The 20930-nt window shown below is 44.8% G+C and overlaps 1 long non-coding RNA gene and 1 pseudogene across 1 annotated transcript; both read left to right on the top strand.

Annotated features, from left to right (window-relative positions):
- Positions 14–20606, top strand: Gm15506 (predicted gene 15506). The gene has a single exon (NR_144495.1). It is a non-coding gene; the product is annotated as a predicted gene 15506 (long non-coding RNA).
- On the top strand, positions 66–1084 carry LOC108167485 (putative uncharacterized protein FLJ37770 pseudogene; annotated as a pseudogene).
- Positions 20607–20930: the final 324 nt, after the last annotated feature.

Genomic DNA, 20930 nt, shown 5'->3' with positions numbered 1-20930 from the left:
GAATTGCGCATGCGCTGTAGTCTCCCCGGGACTGGCGAGCGCAACCCCGGGTTATTCGGGTAGGTTTGCTGTGTGCGGGTTCCTGCAGATCCAGGGCAAGCTAGAACGTTACTTCACGGCTGCGTCTGCCCGGCTTGTGTAAAAGTTGTCACGGTTCATGCGTCCATTGCGTGAGTCACCGTAGACTCTTAAAGGCAACAGATTCGGGATGACCCTTGCGATTGCTTTGAAACAACTCGCGGGTTGAACGCAAACATGAGTTGTAGAGGATTTAATTTTTAACCCGTTTTGCCTTCCGGTTACTCTGTGACCGAATTAGTGCTAGATTGCTAGCCGCACACCTTGACTAGACGCTAGGGTAAAAGCTCAGAAAAGCAGTAACTTCCTTGGTGGTTTCCAGAGAGGCAGGAATAGTGCAATGATTAGGCCAGCAGCACCCTAGAGATTTTTACCTCAGGCTTCTCACAGTCCTGGCCTGATAACGTTCCTGTATGGTTTTGTTTCAAAATGAGTGGCCGCTATTTAGAACAAAGTATCAAATTTTGCGTAAAATCGAACACGTCTGCAAGTAAGACCCACCACTTTTGAAAGAAGCGTATGGGGGTGAAGTGGTGTCGAGGGCTTGAGTATTTGACTGGCACAAAAGGTTTAAAGAAGGGTGGGAAAATGTCTGAGATGATCCATGAAGTAGTCGTCCAGTCACCCACAGAACGGATGCAAATATCCAAAAGGTCACGGACTTTGTGTGAACAAGCAGTTAACAGTGAGAAGGATGGCTGAAGAAATTACATTTAGAGAAAGAAACCATTAGATTCATTCTGAAAGGAAACCTGAACACGAGAAAAACGTCTGTCAAAGCTATAGCAAGTATTTTGAAGGATCAGCCTGAACTTGGGGAAATTTGAGTGTCCATCTGGTCATTCAAAGGAAATTAAGAACGCTAGTTTATAGGTGAGGGAAAAGAGGACAAGTTCTGAGATGTGGAGTTAGCTGCAGCAGAGTGCTGATGAGGAAATGGCTCTGCCTGTGTAGAATCCCAGAAGTCGGGCCCCTGCCAGCCACCTTCTGCAGGGAGCATGCTCAGAGAGTAGGAGATCTGACGACTGCTACGGTATCAGACATGGAGATGCAGCGTTTGGAGTTTGCCCAGCTGGTTTCCTGTCTTGCTATTGGGATTACAATAAAGTGATTGGATGAATCTCAGAAGAGACTTTGAACTTTTTTTTAAAAGATTTTATTTATTTATTTTATGTATATGAGTACGCTGTAGCTGTCTTCAGACACACCAGAAGAGGGCATTGGATCCCATTACAGATGGTTGTGAGCCACCATGTGGTTGCTGGGAATTGAACTCAGGACCTCTGGAAGAGCAGTCAGATCTAACCATTGAGCCATCTCTCCAGCAACTCTGAACTTTTAACATTGTTGAGCTGCTATAGACTGGGGACTCTGGAAATTAGACTAAATGTATTTTGTATTATGCTATGTTTAGCTGTGGCCCTTATAGCCTCATATGTTTGAACAAGTCTGTGGGGGCCAGGGAGTGAAATGTGATGGTTTGTATGTGCTTGGCCCAGGGAGTGACCCTATTAGGAGGTGTGGCCTTTAGCAGATGTGTAACTGTGGGTGTGGGCTTAAGACCCTAACCCTACCTGCCTGGAAGTCAGTCTTCCACTAACAGCCTTCAGATGAAGATGGAGAACTCTCAGCTTCTGCACCATGCCTGCCTGGATGCTGCCATGTCCCCGCCTTGATGATAATGGACTAAACCTCTAAACCTATAAGCCAGCCCCAATGAAATGTTGGCCTTTTTAAGACTTGCCTTGGTCATGGTGTCTGTTCACAGCAGTAAAACGCTAAGACACCCAGCAGTAGTCAAACAGCAGCAGGATGTCTCAGGTTTGGGGGAAGAGGAATTACCGCCCTAACTTAGTCCAGAGCAAAGCACTTTGAAATGGCTGTGCACCGTCAATGAACACGACAGAGATCATAATGACCTAGGTGGCAGAAGAGTTCCCACTAACTCTGAAGTGCCTGCTTGCTGTCCTGTCCTGGACCTTACTTCACAGCTCTCTTAGGTTCCTAATTCTGTACACTCAGATCCAGCCATGATCCCATATCTCAGTGTTTTCTCAGTGCCCTGCAGACACTCATTTTCTTGTCTAGCTTGCTCTTGGTTCTCAGATTCCCTGTTGTTTGATTCTGGGCCACCCTTCCAGGTGTGTCTGCTTTGGGGCTTTGGTTTGGTACGCATTTCCACTCACACAGCTCTCTCCTTTCTGATTTTTGGGCCCGTGTTCCTGCCCATGACTTAAGCTGTGGTCCAGACATGTGGAGCAGAGAGTTCTTCAGCCCTGGCTCTAAATTGTCTTCCTGTAATTCAAGAAATGGGATAGGGAGGGATGGCATAGAGGCTAATGACCAAGCCCTGCTACCATTAGCAAGCCCAGTATAATCAGTATTACCCAGTTTCTCAAGGCTTGGTTACCTCTAGAAGCCTTTCCAAACCTTAACATCTATATAACAACTCTATTTTTCCCAGGTCAGTGGGGCCTGGCTGGCTGTGGCTGTCAACAGAGCTGGCCATCTGCATACCTTGACCCATTCTCAAGCTTGCTAATGTGTGGCTTCCCAATTGACCTTACTCCCCACCCTCACGTCCACACCTATTCCATGTAGTTTCTTGTGCCTCTGCTAACAGTCTAGGAGGAATAGGTCCTGTCGAGGAAAGATCACCTCATCTTGCTTCATATGATCCCCAAAGTAAAGAATCACCTGTTTACCAAATTTGTGACTTGGGGGAAAAAAAACCCCACAAAGATGGTAGTCTCCTAAATTTTGTCCCTGTCTGAGTGATTGAAATGACAACATCAAGATGAACGTAGTATATGCCTGCAGTCCCAGCACTAGGAGGCTAAGGCAGAAGTGTGGGTTCAAATCCATCCTGGGCAACATAGTAAAGACCCTATTTCAAAAAAGAAGGGGAAAAAGGAAGCTCTCTCATTTGGGAAGAAGGGTTGTAGTCCTACATCCTGCTTTCTAGAGTGTTCTTTCAGATCCATTTCCTGTTCTCAGTCCACATTTGCTGTGGAGATGTCTGGAAGGATCTGGATGGAAAATGACTTGAAGACACTTAATAAAGGAGCAGAGTGCTGCTGAGGAGCTGCCACTGTGCTGCACACACTGCTCAGACTGCCTGCTGTTTCCAGATGTGCCGCCAGCATGTCTCACTAGGCTCTGGGGACAGTGTCCCAGGTCCCAGGTTTCTCAATGAGCAAGAGCCTGTTTTAGCTTTTGAACTGTGTGCCTGCTCACACTGCAGTCTCCAGGTGAAGCTTCAGTTTGATCAGCCCTCCTCAATTTTCTAGGCTTTTGCATCTTATCCTAGGCAGCCATGCATTGTTCTGTGATCTCTGCCTTGTCTGATCCTGGTAATGTGGTACCGCTTGTATCACACTTCACCCCATAATAATACCTACAAACAAATCTGATGGGGGCCCTTCCAAGGACCCACTTGGGCCTAGTGCAGTTGTCAGCAGACTGTATAGGAAACACTATATTTTGTGAGCCATCCAGTTTCTTAGTACAAAAGCAGACAGAGCTCATATGGAAACATGAGTGTGGCTGCGTTCCAGTGAAACTATAAATGGATCTTGGAATTGGAATTTCATAGTTTTCATAAAATATTTTGATTTCTTCCCCCAGTCATTTTTAAATTCAAAAAAAAAATTTTTTTTAAAAATGGGGACCAGAGGCAAAGAGTGGTAAACCACATTAGCCTGTGGGCCGAAGTTTGCATGTCCCTGTCTAGTGTGCATAAAGTATGTATAGAAGAATGACAGGTGAGTGATAGTTTTCCATTAATAACACTGTCCATGCCAAGTCAGTCTGGCATCGTCTCACAACTTACTCTCTAGAAAATATGGCACATTGGAATGAGTGTGAGGCCAGGAGAACACAGGCTTGGCCACATACAGATTCACAAAATGAATTTTTTTTTCACTAAAACTTGTATTAAACAAACTACCATCTACATCATTCCTGTGGTTTATCTCAAAACCTATTTGGCAATTCTGAAAGTGATGTCATGTTGCAATGAGCAGTAAGGAAGAGAACTTCAGTCATTCCAGAAATGACTTGACCGTGGGCAGCGTTTGAATCCATTGATGTCATCACCTATTAAAGCGTGTGCTGTAGAGGTGACAAGATTCCACCACAGTATATTTTTTTGCAAGCGTATTAAAAAAACAAACAAACAAACCAATTGTATAAGTACTTTTGACCAGTGCTAGGGTGTGCCCTTTTAGATGAGTCTGTTTGTATTTACCCTAGATAGAGCTTTACTGTTGCCTTCATTGGGACTGTTTTTCCATTGCTGTGGTAGACTTTCAGGACTGAGCAGACCTTTACAAGACTAATCAGAAAGTCAGTGTTTCCCAGGATCCAGAAGTGACCAAACCCTGCAGCAGCCATCTGAAAGGAGATTCTGTGTTAATTCACTCAGCAGATGTTTACTGAATGGTACATATGCCACGCACTGTCCTCCAAGTGCAACACAGCGGTGGACAGAAGCGCTCCCAGCCTTGGATTTGGCCGTCTGACATCTGATTGTCTTCCTGTTGAACTCTGCTGTCTCGTGTGCTCACACTAACTCACTGTTAACTGCATACCTGGAGATAGAGATGACCCTTGCCATAGGCCTCTGTGCCAGAAGTCACTGTGCCTCTCCAGCTTCATTAATAACCCAAGGACTGGATGTTCCACTTAAATTTTATTATCCTTTACATAGATCCATATTGGTAGAAAAAAATATGCTGGCAGTGTTGGAAGTGTAAATTGGCAACAGCTTTCTGAAAGGCAATTTGGCACTATCTGTGGGGAGCTTTAGAAATGTTTGTGTCCCCTGATCCTCTAAGTCCACTTCTGGGAATCTGTCCTAAGGAAACAGTCTAAAATACGGGCAAAATTTATGCTTAATAATCTGAAAGTCTAACAGCAGAAATTGGTTAAATAAATTACAGTCTGACTATAATAGGCTAGTATACAGTCATGCTAATGAAGAGTATTCAACAGCTTAGTGGAAATGCTTGTGATGTTTAAAAAGATAAAAATTATATGCATAAATTTTAAAAAGTTGGGGTGTTTTGTTTTTTAAAGATTTATTTATTTAATGTGTGTGAGTGCTCTGTCTGCCTATACACCTATGTACCAGAAGAGGGCATTAGATCCCATTACAGATGGTCATGAGCCACCGTGTGGTTGCTGGGAATTGGACTCCAGATCTCTGGAAGAGCAGCCAGTGCTCCTAACAGCTGACCTATCTCTCCAGGACCCCCCACCCCTGCCAAGTTTTTTAAGTGCCTAGAAAGGATTTGTCAACTCTTGAGTTGTTGACGTTTATATATCTTTGTTTATATGTTTTTAAAATATTTTCTCTAAAATTAGTACAATTAAAATAGCATCAAAATTTAGCAGCTGAGAGATTGAGGCCCCACCACTAGTTTGGTTCATGAATAATTAACTGGCTTGGTCACATGGAGGCTGCATGGTATTGTATTGGCAGCCAAAGTGGGACAGAAAGGAAAAGGACCCATGTCCTAAAAGGTTGTGATTGAGACCTCTCAAAAAGCCAATGTGGTTATGAACACACAAGTGGCACATTTCTAGTATGTGGCCCTAGGGAGGAGAAAAGGAGACTTTCTGGAAAGTCTTTGAGCCTTCCTCAGAGCTTTAGTGCTAAGAATAGCTTTCAGTGTGCTATTGATATTAAGTCTGCTGGCACCCTTAGGACATGCAGGGAGCATGGCTTCGAGCTGTAATATTTGTTTTACATTGAGAAGACTACAAAAACATAAGACATGTAACATTGTGACTTAAAGAACTCTTGACATTCAAAAGTGTCACTTCATTGTTGTCTGGAATTACTGTACATGATTATGTTGGGGTTTTTTATGTTGTATTTTTTTAAGATTTATTTTTAATTATTTGGGGATGGGTGGTTATGTGCATATGAGTATGGGTACCTGTGGTGGGCAAGGTGTAGTGCAGAAGGGGAGGTCAGCTTCCCTGGAGCTGGAGTTGTGAAGAGGTGGTTGTGAACTGCATGCGGTGGATGCTGGGAACTGAACTCAGGTTCTTGGCAAGAGCTGCAAGCCCTCTTCACCAGTGAGCTGTCTCTTCATCCCCTATACTGTAGAGTTTTAAGTAACAACAAACTATGGAGTTAATGTCGCCCCAGAAATGAAACTAAAATGTGCATTTTGTCATTGCTTCGGTAAAATGAAAATATTTGCTGTATCACTTTAGTAAGCTTCCAAGCCCATAAATGAGTACACCACATAAACGGCCATGATTTAGAGGTCCTCGGGCTATAGATTCCGTGAACTGTACGAGTTCCTCGGTGCCTAAGTGTTATTCCTGCTGTGTCTAGAAAGAGTAAGGGTGGGGCTCAGGCTTTGCTTCTGGCTCCTCAGCTGGCCCTGGACTGAATGGTGTATCTGCACCCAGAGTACCCGTTTGTAAGGGGAAGAATACCATAGACCTTGTGCATTGTCCATTTCTCCATTCAACAAATACTCCGTGCTTATACAAGCCTGTCACTGTTCTAGACAGATATGGTAATACACAAAAAAATATGTGTGCACATCCATTTACGTGGGGGAAATGAGTCAAAAATAGAGCACCTTTATGCGACTCTTGGGCTGAATAACACGAGGCGCAGGGCAGAAAGCCTGGCATGTAGTTCAGTGCTCCATTGTCTTACAGCTCCTAGGTACTCTACACCACGGTAGAAAAGCAGCAAAAAGTGTGCCTCATTCATTACAGCATTCAGTCTCTGACTAGTTACTACCTAAGCCACTTTTATCAAGACAAATTCTTACACGTCGTGTGATTCTGACTGTACTTCTAGAGTGACAGATTAATCCAGGTGGGACCCAAGTCCCTAAAGGTGACCTTTTTTGGAGCTAGTTGTTAAGAGTCTTTATATGGAGCTAGATGGCAGGTGTTAGGTCCACAAACTCAGTGTTGTTGTCCTCTAAGCACTACCTGTACAATCATTTTAATAGTTGTCCTTTTTAAGAAAAACCACACTCTAGACACTGGAGAAGCAAGCAGTACTTAAAATGCTAGAAGAATTGACTACAGTGTTGTTATGGGAAACAAGGGTGACAAAAAGCCAGGAAAAAAAGATTTTAACATGTGCTTTGTTGATATTTTTGCTTGTTGAGATTTAGAAAGTTGAGAAATACAGAAACAGACAGAAGTTTGCCCCTGGCACTGGAGGCCTTCCTCAGCCCCATATCTGCCTCAGCTTCCTCCCTCCCAATTGTCTAACAAAGAGCCACTTACTGAATCTCTTTGGGATTGGCCTGTAGACACAGACATAGCCCTTGCCCTTGGCTACTGACTAACATTGTGGGATGAAGGAAAATGACCAACTCTGGAAGGTATACCCACTGTGGTTCTTGCCTTAGCAGACTAATCTTTCCCAGAATAAAATTATCAGTACCCAATTTTTATAATACAAAAAATAGAAAGTTGGAATTGCTACATTTAAAGTAACTGTATAAATAAGAAAATGGATGTGAGAAGGCAGAGTGCACAGTGAAATGATAATTGTTAAGCTCGTGCCATTACTAGTTCCTCTTAAGTAGTGCAGCCCCCAAGCCTTGGCCACAAGGAACTGGTTTGAAATATTACCTCCTGGAAGAAACTAGACATAGGCCTCACTTAAAGAAAGAGGTGCTGATGAGACGGCTCATCAGGTAAAGCCAAGCCTGATGACCTGAGTTCAGTCCCTGGATCCAGGGACACTCCCACGATGGAAATAAAGATCCAACTCCCACGATGTATCCTCTGACTCTATGTGTGGGCCATAGCATAAGCATGCCTCTACACACACATGGGGCTAAAAGAACCTAATAAGTAATAAAATAACCTAATAAGTAACTTCAGAATTAAAGCCCAGATTAGATGAGCAATAGGCCCGGGGAGATTGGACAACTTCTTGAGTCACACACCTGCTTGATGGCAGAGCTAGGATGATAAAGGAGCCCAAACTTAGCCAACTCAAGCCAAGCCAGGGAAGTGATTTTTGCTTTGTTCTGTTTTGTTTTTCCTATTGTGCCCTTGGTAATAATTCTCTTACTGAAATGTTTGTTACGGTACCCTGCATTGAATGTCTAATAAGAATGATCGTAGACAGTTTTTAAGGAATATGGTCATCACCCAGAACATCGTACAGATGTTTCCCACATCCCCTGGCTGTCCAGGTCCCCAGTCCTTTCACAGATGTGAATTTATGAGGACATGCTGGCATTCTGTCATCTGCCTTTTCCATAGGTCTTCCCAAGTTGTGTGTTGCATTTTTGTGGTTTTAACATTTCTCATGGACACGCCCATGAAAAATTTAAAACCTGGGTACATAAATTTTATAAAGTACCACTTATCTCTTCAGTGCTGGCTCATATTTCCATGTTAGTATTTATGACACAGTATGTGAAGTCATGAATAAGTCACATAATTTGAGCTCTTATTCCCTAAACACCAACATTGTATTTCTGCAGGTTCTAAAAATTCTTAACACTTCACTTAGAAACCCCACTATAGCTTGCCACAATGTTTCCATAGTAACAGGTTTCAAACAGAAAAACAGGAAGCCGAGAGAGGACGGGGGATGATATTATCAGAGTACATGGGGTGGTGTTGGGGCGCAGTCTGTGGAGTGAATTCTCTGCTCTAGTTAGAAGGCTCCTGAGCAGAGTGACCTGCCAGCTTACCACAGGGATTTGGGATGCTGAGTTCAATGTCTCCCTCAATCACTGTCTTGGTTTTTGAGACAGGGTCTCTCACTGATCCTGGAGGTCACTGATCGGCTCCGGGAGATTGGCTTTTGACTGTGACTGTCCTGGAGCTCATAATGTAGACCAGGCTAGCCTCAAATTCACAGAGATCTGCCTGCCTCTGCCCCTCTGAGTTCTGGAATTAAAGGTGTGTGCCACCATACCTGGCTTGCATACTATTTTAAAATTACATTTTCTCTCTCTCTCTCTCTCTCTCTCTCTCTGTCTCTCTCTTTGTGTGTGTGTGTGTGTGTGTGTACATATATTCTACAGTATGCATGTGAAGTTCAGAAGACAGTTTATGAAAGTAGGTTCTCTTCCTTCACCATATGATTCCTGGAGACCAAACACATGTTGTCAGGTCTGACAAGCACCTCTGTACCAGAGCCATCTAACTGACCCTAGACATACTATTTTTATTGTAACTATAAATATCACTTTTATAATTACACATTTATGCATAATAAACACTAAAATTACTTTTTGTTCTTTTTTAGAAAAAATACACATTTTATGACAGGAAAAGTGATCTGTCTCCAAGGAGCTGATGACTCAAGGGAAGCATGGGATACACAAATAAGTGTCTTGCACAGCAGTAAGGATGATAATGGAAATTTTACCCAGTGTGGGCGGAAGGATCAACTCTGCCTGGGAGAGCTGTTCTTTGGTAAAACGAGGTGACCTTCGCACAGGCTCATAAAGATGACTAGAGTTCTCTGGAGCTTTGTAAATGGTTAAGCACGGTATAAATGTAAGTTGGTCCTTGGCCTTCGTTATTGCTGTCGAGGCTTACCTCATATAAAGCTCTCTTTCTTGTCTCTTTCCCAGGCTCCCCAAAGCCCAGGCTCCCTGGGCCAGGAAACGGCCACAGTTAAGCGGTCACACGTCAGTGCTGTAGCAAGCGAACTGAGGCGCATCCAGAAGATGCAGACTCAGACCCAGAGGCTGTAAAATCACCTGGGAGCCGAGCCAGGAAGCCTCGGAGTGGGAAGCGCCCCTCCCCCCACCCCACCCCTCCCAGCGCCACCCTGTGGAAAGGCCTCCCTCCACCCTGATGGATGTGAGCATCTATACCTGGGGTATGGTAAAAACTAAGAACGAGTATCACACGTCAGTCTGTGATTTACCCCGGCAGGAAATGACGAGTTCCATGTCTTAGGGCCTCCAGACAGGGCGGAGTGGAGAGCAGAGTATGAGTCAGGGGACAGGATGGAGGCGACGGATGATACGTTCTAGATTAACATTTTCTAGCATCAAGTCCTCCTGGTCTCCTCCCTGGGGTCCCCATCATGTCACACTTCTCTGCCTTCCGGGAGGAGATTGGAGGCCTTCTAATAATCCTCACTTGAATTCCTCTGTGGAAAAATGGTCAGAACATCCTGTGTCGGTGACAGGACATATTAGCCCCTTGATTACCGTGTGTCTTTGTTACTTACTCCCTTCAACACATACAGGACACTCAAAATATGTTCTAGATGATATGTCCTAAATGTAAAAGTGAAGGAAAAGATGGCCACGACCTCACACTCCCATGGACTGGACTGGGTATTTTTTTTTTTTTTTTTTTTTTTTTTTTTTTTAGTATTTTGTTCTTGTTTTGGTATTTCTTTTGTTTTTGTTTTGCTTCAAGACAGGATTTCTCTGTGTAGTTCCAGGCTGTCCTGGAACTCACTCTGGAGACCAGGCTGGCCTTGAACACACAGAGATCCACCTGTCCCTGCCTCCCAGTGCTGAGATTGAAGGTGTCTGCACTATTCTCAGCTTTATTTGGTTTTTGAGACATAGTCTCCTGTTCTCAGGTTGGCCTCAAACTTCCCAAATAGCTAAGGCGGATTCTTACCTCTTTTTTCCCCAAGTTTTTAAAAATGTACTTCTAGTTTATGTACATATTTGCCCTCATGTATGTATGTGCACCATGCTTGTCTGGTCCCAGCAGAAGCCAGAAGAATGCATCAGATCCCCTAGAGCTGGAGTCATAGTGCTCACGAGCTGCCACACAGGTGCTGGGAACTGACCTCAGATCCTCTACCAGAGCGGCACTTGCTCTTAACTGCTGAGCCATCTCTTCAGCCCTCTGAGCCACTGATCTCTTGATCTCTTACCTCTGCCTTCTACGTTCTGAAATTACAGACATACTCCACTAAGCCTAGCTGGATCAGTAATTTTTGCTATGAGAAATATAGAATTAAATTTAAAAATAAGAAAATACCAGCTTGTAAATACCAAGAAGGAGACAATGGGCTACTATTTTTATTTCTGTGTTAGGGTTCAAATCCAGGACCTTAGGGAACATTAGACAAATATTCCTGGTGTTTGAGCTGCTAGTCTCTTAAAGATGTACTACTTATAAATACAACTACCAAGGGCTAAGTTTTTAGCATGGGAAGCTTTGGGAACCCAAAGACTCCAGCCATAGCAGAAGAGTACCATGTGTCATGTATGGTTGCCTTTCCTTCTTTGAAATGACAATATTCTCACATATCAACTTTGGCGCATGCATTATCTCTTCAGGAAAATCTATCCTGCTTTCCCAGGTAAAATGCCCTACTTTTTAACTCCTTGCTAACCCTGTATAAACTTGTGTCTGAAGGCCTGTAATAATTTGCCATTATTTTACTGACTGGCTGATTTTGAGACTGTCCCAGTGTGGTCTCACACCTACCTCATGTTGGCCTTGAACTTGAATCTTCCTGTCCTATGGTGGTGCTGGAATTACAGGCACCACCACCATGCTCACCTTGCTCTACTTACTATGCTAGGTCACCACTATTCTCCAGCAGGCAGCAGTCTCATTCAAGGGTGGCCTGAGGGTCCCATGTGTCTTAGTTACAATTTCCATTGCTGTAAAGAGACCAAAACATAAGGAAAATATTTACTTGGGGCTGGCTCCCAGTCTCAGAGGTTTATTCCATCATTAGCATGGCAGGAAGCATGGCAATGTGCAAGCAGACATGGTGCTGGAGCAGGAGCTGAGGATTAACGTCTTATCCACAGGCAGCAGGAGGAGCTGCCTCACACTGGACGAAGCTGGAGCATAGGGAACCTCAGAGCCCACCCCCACAGTGACACACTTCCTCCAGCAAGGCCACACCTCCTAATAGGGCTGCTGTCTATGGGCCAAGCTTTCAAACACACGAATCTATGGGAGCCAAACCTATTCAGAGTATCACATTGCACTCTCTGCTCCCCATAGGCTTGTAGCTGTAACATAAGGCAAAGTGCATTTAGTCTAACTTCACAAGTCCCCATAGTCTGTCACAGTCTCAACAAATGTTTCAAAGTCTAAAGTTCAAAGTTTCTTCTGAGATTCATGGAATCTCTTAACTGTAGAATCAAAAAGCAGATCACATACTTCTAACATATCATGGCACAGGATATACATTACTGTTCCAAAATGAAGGAAAGGGAGCATAGAGAAGAAATACTGGACCAAAGCAAGACTGAAAATCACCAGGGCAAACTCCAAACTCTGCATCTCCATGTTTGACGTCGTAATGCTCTGCAGATCTCCCAACTCCTTTCAGCGTTTTTGACTCCAGCACACTTCTTTTCCTTGGGCTGGTTCTACTTTCTGTTAGCAGCTTTCCTCAGCAGTTATCCCATGGCTCTGGCATCTCTAACATCTTGGGATCTCCAAGATAATCCAGGTTTTACCTTCACAACTTCATGCAGTGACCTCTCTAGGCCTTCATGCCTAGCTGCAGCAGCTTTCCTTAGTCTCCGAGGGAAATTCCATAACCCTGTTCACTCAGTGGCCTCTCCAGACCTCTAAGCAGGGACACCCCTGGCACATTTCTGGCCTCAGCACCTTTCCTAAGTCACAGAGGGAAATTCCACCCTTGATTCTAAAGCCACATGGCAGAAGCTGCCACATTCTGCTGCTTGCTGGGGCCCTCACTTAGTCCCCTTGTTCAATTGCATCTTCCCCAGCTTTCTGTTTTCCATGGTTTCCTTCACTGCTTAAGGTTGACTGTTCTGGAACTTGTCCTGTAGACTGACCTTGAACTCAGAGATCTGCATGCCTGTCTCCTGAGTGCTGGGATTACAGGTGCATATCGCCATGCCTGAACACAGGCTTTTCTTTACTTCTTTTTCATTATAGATCTTTGTAAGCATGACCACTATGCCTCAAGATCTGTGTATATGGATCCAAATCAAAAGCCTGTGTCTTCCAGCCTCAAGATTCAGATCAAAGGCATGTTGCTTTCCTGCCTCAAGATCCTGACCAGGTGTACACTCCAGTTCTGATTTGTAGTTCATCCCAGATACAGTCAAATTGACAACTGAGAATAGCCATCACGATTATCCATTGTCAACACAATTGGCAATCATACCTCCTTGTGTCTAAATGAAAACAAGAACCAGGACATAATAATGCATAGCATGATATAACTCTCCCTCCTATAACCACAGGCACACTGTAAATTGAGGCTAGGTGGCAGTGTCCTTTGGGGAGTAACCTTTTCACAAGGTGGAAGCTTACTTAGCTGAGTGAGATCTTGCCCTGAGGTTACCACTTCCTTAATTCCATTTAACATCTTTAATCTGTTTTTCTCCTTGAACATAGGATTTAGCTCTATTCCACTTCCTAGTGCGCTTTTGATCCTTGGTCCATACATTTTTGATCAAAATACTCTTCTTAAGAGTGAACCACAGAACACAGTCAATGCTTAGCTGTTTTGGGATTTCTTTTGTCAAAGCAATTAATCTAAATCTCTTCGTCATAGTTTTAAGCAGACTCTTCGTACAAGGGCAAAAAGCAAGCACATTCTTCACCAAAATGTCACAAGAACAATCTCTAGGCAACATACTAAAGTTCTTCTCCTCTGAAACCTCATGAGCCAGACTCCCACAGTTCAAGTCACCCTCAGCACCGCTGTCTTCCATGCTTTTACTAGTATGGCCCATTGAGCTACGCTTAAAGCATTCCATTACTTTTCTAACCCCAAATCCTAAAATCACATTCCTTCAAACAAAAACATGGTCAAGCCTATCAGAGCAAATACCCCAGTCCCTGGTATGAACTTTTGTCTTAGGGTTTCCATTGTTGTGAAGAGATACTATGGCCAAGGCAATTGCTATAAGGAAAACATTTCATTGGTACTGATTTACAGTTTCAGAAGTAGTCCGCTATCATCATAGCAGAAAGCATGGCAGCATGTCGGTACACATGGTGCTGAAGAAGGAGCTCAGAGTTCTTGGCCCACAGGCAGTAAGGAGGAACTGTCAAACATTGGCTGGAGCTTGAGCACAGGAGACAACAAAGCCCATACCCCACAGTGACACAGTGACACACTTCCTCCACACTGATTTCAGTAAGGCCACACCTACTCTAGCAAGGCCATACTTCCTAATAGTGCCACTCTCTATGGGCCAAGCATGAACCAATGGGGGACAAACCTATGCAAACCACCATACCATATACGTGTCCAGAACAGAGGCTAGCATAGGACCCCTGATCAGTGCTTATTTATTTCAGGAATAAACATAGAACTCTTATCAGAACTTTACTGGTGATAATTTTATTTTAGATTGATTAATTTTACACATGCATGAGTGCTTTACCTCTTGCATGCATGTGTGTGGTATGTGTGCCTGGTAATCACAGAGATCAGAAGAAAGTACCAGATCCACTGGAACTGGGGTTATGGGTGGTTGTAAGACATGTGGGTGCTAGAAACTGAACCCAGGTCTTATGAAGAACAGCAAGTGCTCTTAACTATTGAGCCATCTCTCCAACTCCCTGGTGTGTGATAGTTTATATATGCTTGGCCCTGGAAGTGGCACTATTAGGAGGTGTGGCCTTGTTGGAGTAGGTGTGTCACTGTAGGCATGGGCTTAAGACCCTCATCCTAGCTGCCTGGAAGCCAGTATTCTGCTAGCAGCCTTCAGATGAAGATGTAGAGCTCTCAGCTACTCCTGCATCATGCCTGCCTAGATGCTCCTGCCTTGATGAACTAAACCTGTAAGCCAGCCCCCAATTAAATGTCCTTTATAAGACTTGCCTTGGTCATGGTATCTGTTCAAAGCAGTAAAAGCCTATCTAAGGCATGGTGCTTATTTAATTTAGACCTGATCAGTGCTGAGCCTTGTGCTATGTTCTTTCCAGCCTGCTAACTCTCGAGGTCTTCACAAGTGCCATGTGCAGGACCACATAATATACTGTCATTAAAACTCAGTCAAAGGAAGGTCATAAATTCAAATGAGATACTTCTTTGAATTCTTTTGCTTTTATTTATTTATTGTTATATTTGTGGATTATGAGTGTGTGCCTGCATGCAGCGGGAACTGGCTTCCCTAGAACCAGAGCTACAGATGGGTCTGAGCTACCATGTGCGTTCTTAGAATTGAACCTGAGTCTTCTGGAAGAGCAGCAGTGCTCTTAGCAGCTGTGCCATCTCTCCAGCCATCTGAGATTTGTTTTTAACAGGTAAAGTGTTTTGAGATGTGTGTTTCTTCTCTAGTTATGTGTATGCATATTTGTCTGTGTTATACATGCATATGTGCAGGCACCCAAGGAGGCCAGGAACTAGTTCCCCTGGCACTAGAGCTACAGGGGGCCTGAGCTTCGCAGTGTGGGTTCTGGGAATAGAACTCTTGTCTTGTTGAGACAAGAGCAGCAAGTGCTCTCATCTGCTAAGCTATCTCTCCTGTCTCCGAAAGCTAAAATTTAAATCCAAATCCTCCTGAAACCATATTCTGATGCTTCGACTTCTATGTGATTCGATGCTACTAAGCTACACATCAGTTTCTTTTGTGGACCCACCATCTTTTCTCCCACCACTCCCTCTTTATTTGACTCCATGCCCTATTTTCTATGGTACCAGAACAGTGCTTGCTATGTGAGATGTGTCCTTTTTTTTTTCTTTTTTTCTTTTTTTTCTTTTGGTTTTCTTTTTCTTTCCTTCCTTTCTTTCTTCCTTCCTTTCTTTCTTTCTTTCTTTCTTTCTTTCTTTCTTTCCTTTTCCTTTTCCTTTTCCTTTTCCTTTTCCTTTTTTTCTTTTTCTTTTTGAGACAGGAGCTCACTATGTAGCCATGGCTGGTCTGAAACTAACTTTGTAAATCAGGCTGACCTTAAAATTCAGAGACTACTTGCTTCTGCTTCTGGAGTGCTGGTATTAAAGTAATACACCATAATACCAGATAGCATCTCTCTAGATGCTGAGATTAAAGGCATGTACCCCCATGCTTGGCTCACTCCATGTATCTTACTTAAATCTCAAAAGATTTTTGTTTGTTTGTTTTTGTTTTTTGAGACAGGGTTTCTCTGTGCAGCCCTGGCTGTCCTGGAACTCACTCTGTAGACCAGGCTGGTCTCGAACTCAGAAATCCACCTGCCTCTGCCTCCCAGATTCGGGGATTAAAGGCGCGCACCACCACTGCCCGGCTCTCTAAAGAACCGAAGAGTACATACTTCTGACATCGGTTCATAGGATAGTGAGGGGCTGGAGGCAGGGCTCTTTTGAGGGTGTGCACCTTCCCAGTTATCTCCAGGCATCTTTCGGATGAGGAGTCCTGAGGATGTTCTCAGTGCTACCTAACTTGTAGGTCTTACCTCTTTTGCTCAGCTGTATGGCTCAGTAAACAGGCATGCGAGCAAGTCGGGCAGAGGGGAACATGCCTGCTTTCCAGCGAGTTGGGAGATTGAGGTTAGGTTTTGATTCAGATAATTATTTGTGTTTTCTGGGTCTGCATGGTCGATAAATATCCAACGAGCAGTGATGCTGCCCCTCATCTTTCATTGCTTTATGGGACCTCGGGGAAAGAAAGCATAACATCCTGCCTTCCCATGAGTTCCCTGGCCGCTACCCTGGCACCGATTAAAGACACGTCTATGTGATTAATCAAAACCTGATGTGGAAGAACTCTGGCGCTGCCCCTCTGAGGTGCTGCTGCGCCGTACACAGTAGTTCCGCAGCTTCGGTGGTGCAGCCAGCACATAGGGGCTTTTGATGAACTTGCTATGCCTGCCCCAAGTGTTAACTATGTCATCTGACATGACTAATGAGGCTCCGGATTTGATCTGTGTAGAGCGGCCCTGCCGTCTAGAGGAGGCTCGGGTTCCACAGCCAGCCTGGAAAAGGCTGCAGTGTTGGCTACACACCTCCTCGTGTCAGCTGGAGTCTGGGAGGCCTCTAGTGTTGGAGCTAGGAGTTGTCCACCCGGAGAGGGAGAGCAATGCTGTGCTGTGCCCTGGACTGGATGCGACTTCTAGTTCAGCCTTTGTTTACAGAGATGAAAACCAAGACCCAGTAAAAGTGAGGGGCTTGCCAGAGGCCTGAGCTTTGGACAGAGAAGTAAAGGAGGGGACACAGGTAAACACGTATGATGTCAATGACTGGGATCCAGTGCAAATGCACCTATGAAGGGTTCCAGTCTAGCCTGCTGTCCTTCCTTAGCAAAGTGTTATGGGAGCGGGCTAGGTAGAGCCTCTGTGACCCCCATAGTTCCAGGGAAGGGGGTGTGAAGTCAACAGAGCCGGGTTTGAGACAATTTAATATTCAGCAGATTGCTTTGGTTTTTTTTTTTTCCTGAGCTTTTGTTTCCTCAGCCATACACTGCTTCCCGGCATACTTCCTAGAGCCTTGTGAGACTTGGCAGTGTTAATGGGTGTGAAAGAGTAAGCGCCTGCGGGTGCCAGTTACTACTCCTGTCATTGCCCCCTCTCAGGCGCACAGGCAGAACTCTGCAGAATATGGACCCACAGGTACCCTTAGCTCTCTTCCTTTTCCTGCTTCTCCCAGAATGCACAGGAAAGCGAGGGACATAAAACCAACTGGTCACTTGCCTAAAATCTCAATAGCTTTCCCAGAAAGCTATAAAGAGAAAGAACACGCCCACTTAGTGTCATTCCACACAGTGATTGAGCGCATACCACATGCCAGACATTGGCCACCTTGAGATGCCCGCAACTCAGTGAAGGGACCAGACATGGACATAAATAACTATAATATATGGCAAAAAAAAAAAAAATACAAATCAAGAGCTTTTGGAGAAAGAGGAAGGAGGGGTGATTCATTTCCCAAAAGGAGGCTGGAAAAAGGAGTGTGAACTATGTGTCAGGAGGCAAGGGATTAACCTTGTTGGTAGTGCTCACCGAACACTCACGGTATCCTGCTTTCTACCCAGAGTCCCATATAAACTGTCCATGGCACTGTGTACCCATAGTCCCAACTACTGTTGGATGGAAGCAGGAAAATTAGGAGCTGAAAGCCAGCCTGAGTTCCATAAAACCCTGCATCAAAATAAAGAAAACAACAACAGGCTGAGGCATTATTGTCCAGGCAGGGGTTAGCTGTGTCAGAAACCACAAGAAAGAGCACTGCAGGTAGAGGGAAGGGTGTGAGGATGGACAGCATCCGGAAAGGGTTGGAAACTCACTCACAACACCCAGATAAACTTCAGGTGGTTGGTGTTTCAGTGTCTGCTGGCTCAGGTCACCTTGGCCCCTGTCCTTCAATAAGAATCTTGCACAGGCCTTTCCTCTAGCAGGGCCACACTGGAGCCCCAGCCAGGAAGAGCCAGCAACAAATGACCAGGGAGCAGCAATCCCCATCAGGTGTAAAAACCCCTAGGGAGGTGCTAGGCACAGCTGAATTTCCCTGCCCAGGTCAGAACTTCTCACTGGCTGTGGCAACCATTAGAGCCGAATCCTCCCAGCCTAGACCACATGGTAGCCTTTTCTCCTCTCTCTGTCTAGAAGCAGCTGATTTTACAAGTGCTGCTATCAGGATAGCTCTGCTTCCAGACCCAGGGCTAACGCTTGACTCCAGACATACCATATAGGAACTCATGGGTTCCCAGTCTTTCTATGAATTGTTCTTATTGTACAAATAACACAAAAGTAAGAAAGAAAACTCAAACCACGAATGAAAGAAGAGCAGCCACTCACTTGTGTGTGTGTGTGTGTGTTATTCTTTGCCCTCCACCATCTGGGAATAGCCTGTGGCACTCATACACTCTATGTTCTCTTCTTACTGCCCAGCTCATATCAGTGGCTTCTCCTAGTTTTCTGTCCACTGCTAACCACACAGGTTTCTTCCCTGAGACAGAACTAACATGCCAGAACCACACCAGGTATGATGATGGTACATTTTTATAATCCCACCATTTAGGAAGCTGAAGCAGGAGGATGGCTAGGTTGAAGCTAGCCTAAGCTGTGTAGTGGGGCACTGCCTCAATAAAATAAAATAAAACATAATATGAAGCTAGAAGAGGGATATGAAAGAGTGGCCTGGAAGAAAACGGGGTAGTCATAAAGTAGGTTACGTGTACGAAATCCTCCAAGAATAGACAGTTATATTAAAGAGACTTCCCATAGATATGCTATGGTTTGGATGTGACATGCCTCCCCCCAAATACCCACTAATTTATTGAATTTATTGGTCTAGCTGGTAGTCCTATTTTGTCAGATTCTGGAAATCTTAGTAAGTGGACCTAGATTTAAGAAAATAATAATAAGTCAATATGCTAGAGTTCTTTGGGGAGCTGGTCCATGGCCTCGCATCTCTTTGCTTCCTGCCCATCGGGAGGTGAAAGGCTTCCTCCTTCCCATGTTCCCATGGTCGCCCTGTTCAGCCTCACCTCGGCTCCTAAGGGAGCCAGTTGACCACAGACTGAAAATAACCTGTTTCTCTCTTGACACTGTTTTAAGGAATTTGGTAACAACCATGGAAAGGTCACAGACATACACAATCTTCAGTGATGACAACATTATGTCACAGAGTCAAAACATTGCTGTGCCTTCACACTAACTTGAGTTAGGATCTCAGCTTCTCTTTTCTGAGGTCAGCTGTTTCTAGGCAGATCGTGCCATCTCTTGGAGCCTCTGAGCCTTTTTGTAAGATGAGAATAGCATTAGTACCACCATAGTGGGATTGCTGTGTCATCGTGACATCAGAAGAGGAGTTTGGGGGTGGATGGGGGTGGGGAGGGTGGGAACTGGAGCGATGGCTCAGTGCTTAAGAGCAGTCACTGCTCTTAGAGAGGACCCCTGTCCAGTTCCCTCCACCCACTTCTGGCAGCTTACAACTTCTAACTTAACTCTTCTAACTTCAGCCTCAAGGGATCTCACGCCCCCTTCTGGCCTGCACCAGCACTGCACTCATGCTCGCACATACGCAGAGTTAAAAATAGAATCTCCTAGGTGCTCCTCGCTCGCTCACATTGTCTTCTCTCCAGCCTCAGCCAGTGCCCTGCCTGAACCCTACCTAGCCTGGTCGTGCTGGCTGTTGGCCTCTCCTACTCACCGCAGCCATACACTTCCGAGTTTCCTACACGTCACCTCTACCACAAGCTCTACCTCTGCTGTCCAATCAACTTGCAGCTACTCTCATGGATCACGTGAGACAGGTGAGTTTGATGTTAGCTGAATAAGCCGGAACACCTGACCAAGCCAGACAGACGCCTAGGGATTGAATAAAGGCCTGAACCTGCTTGTTGGCTGTGATCTGCGACTCAAGCCCAATGAGAAATCACCGATGCTACTTTGCAGGCATTCTGGAAGCATAATGATTTTGCTAGTCCTGCTTGCATCCTGGAGTTTGTTATGGACAAAGAAGACCCCATAAGGAAATCTGCCTCTCTGGAACTGTGCCTACGAACAGTAAAATTCCCCGTGGTGGGCTTTTTAAGCCTTTATTGCCATTGGTATTAGATGGAAGCAATCACATGGAAATGTTTTATTTGAGCAACATTGCCTTTGAGAATCAGACCATGTAATAGTAAGTTGGACTTTAATAAAAGGAAAATGAGTTTGGATGGAAAAACACCCTCTAATTGGAAGTGCTCTGTGAATGGGAACTGCCCTTGGTAGGACTGAGAGTCCCCCAGGGTTTTTTTCTTCTTGCCTGACTTGAACTTTTTTTCTCACCACCAAGCTCAGCAGGTCTCCTGCATCAGTCTGCCTAAACTCTGACTGCCTTACCGCTCATAGTCACCGGTAAACGTGCTGCCTCTCACTGAAGTATTCCCCGATGGAACCTGTGTTGTTTCCAATAATGGTGCAGGAAGTGCCTTAGTGAGCTGGCCCAGCAGTTAAGAGTGTTTGCTGTTCTTGCACAGGACACTGTGTCCTGTTCCCAGCAC

The sequence above is a fragment of the Mus musculus genome, chromosome 7 (genome assembly GCF_000001635.26).
Source record: "Mus musculus strain C57BL/6J chromosome 7, GRCm38.p6 C57BL/6J".
Classification (NCBI taxonomy): domain Eukaryota; kingdom Metazoa; phylum Chordata; class Mammalia; order Rodentia; family Muridae; genus Mus; species Mus musculus.
This window is presented reverse-complemented; position numbering and strand designations above follow the sequence as displayed.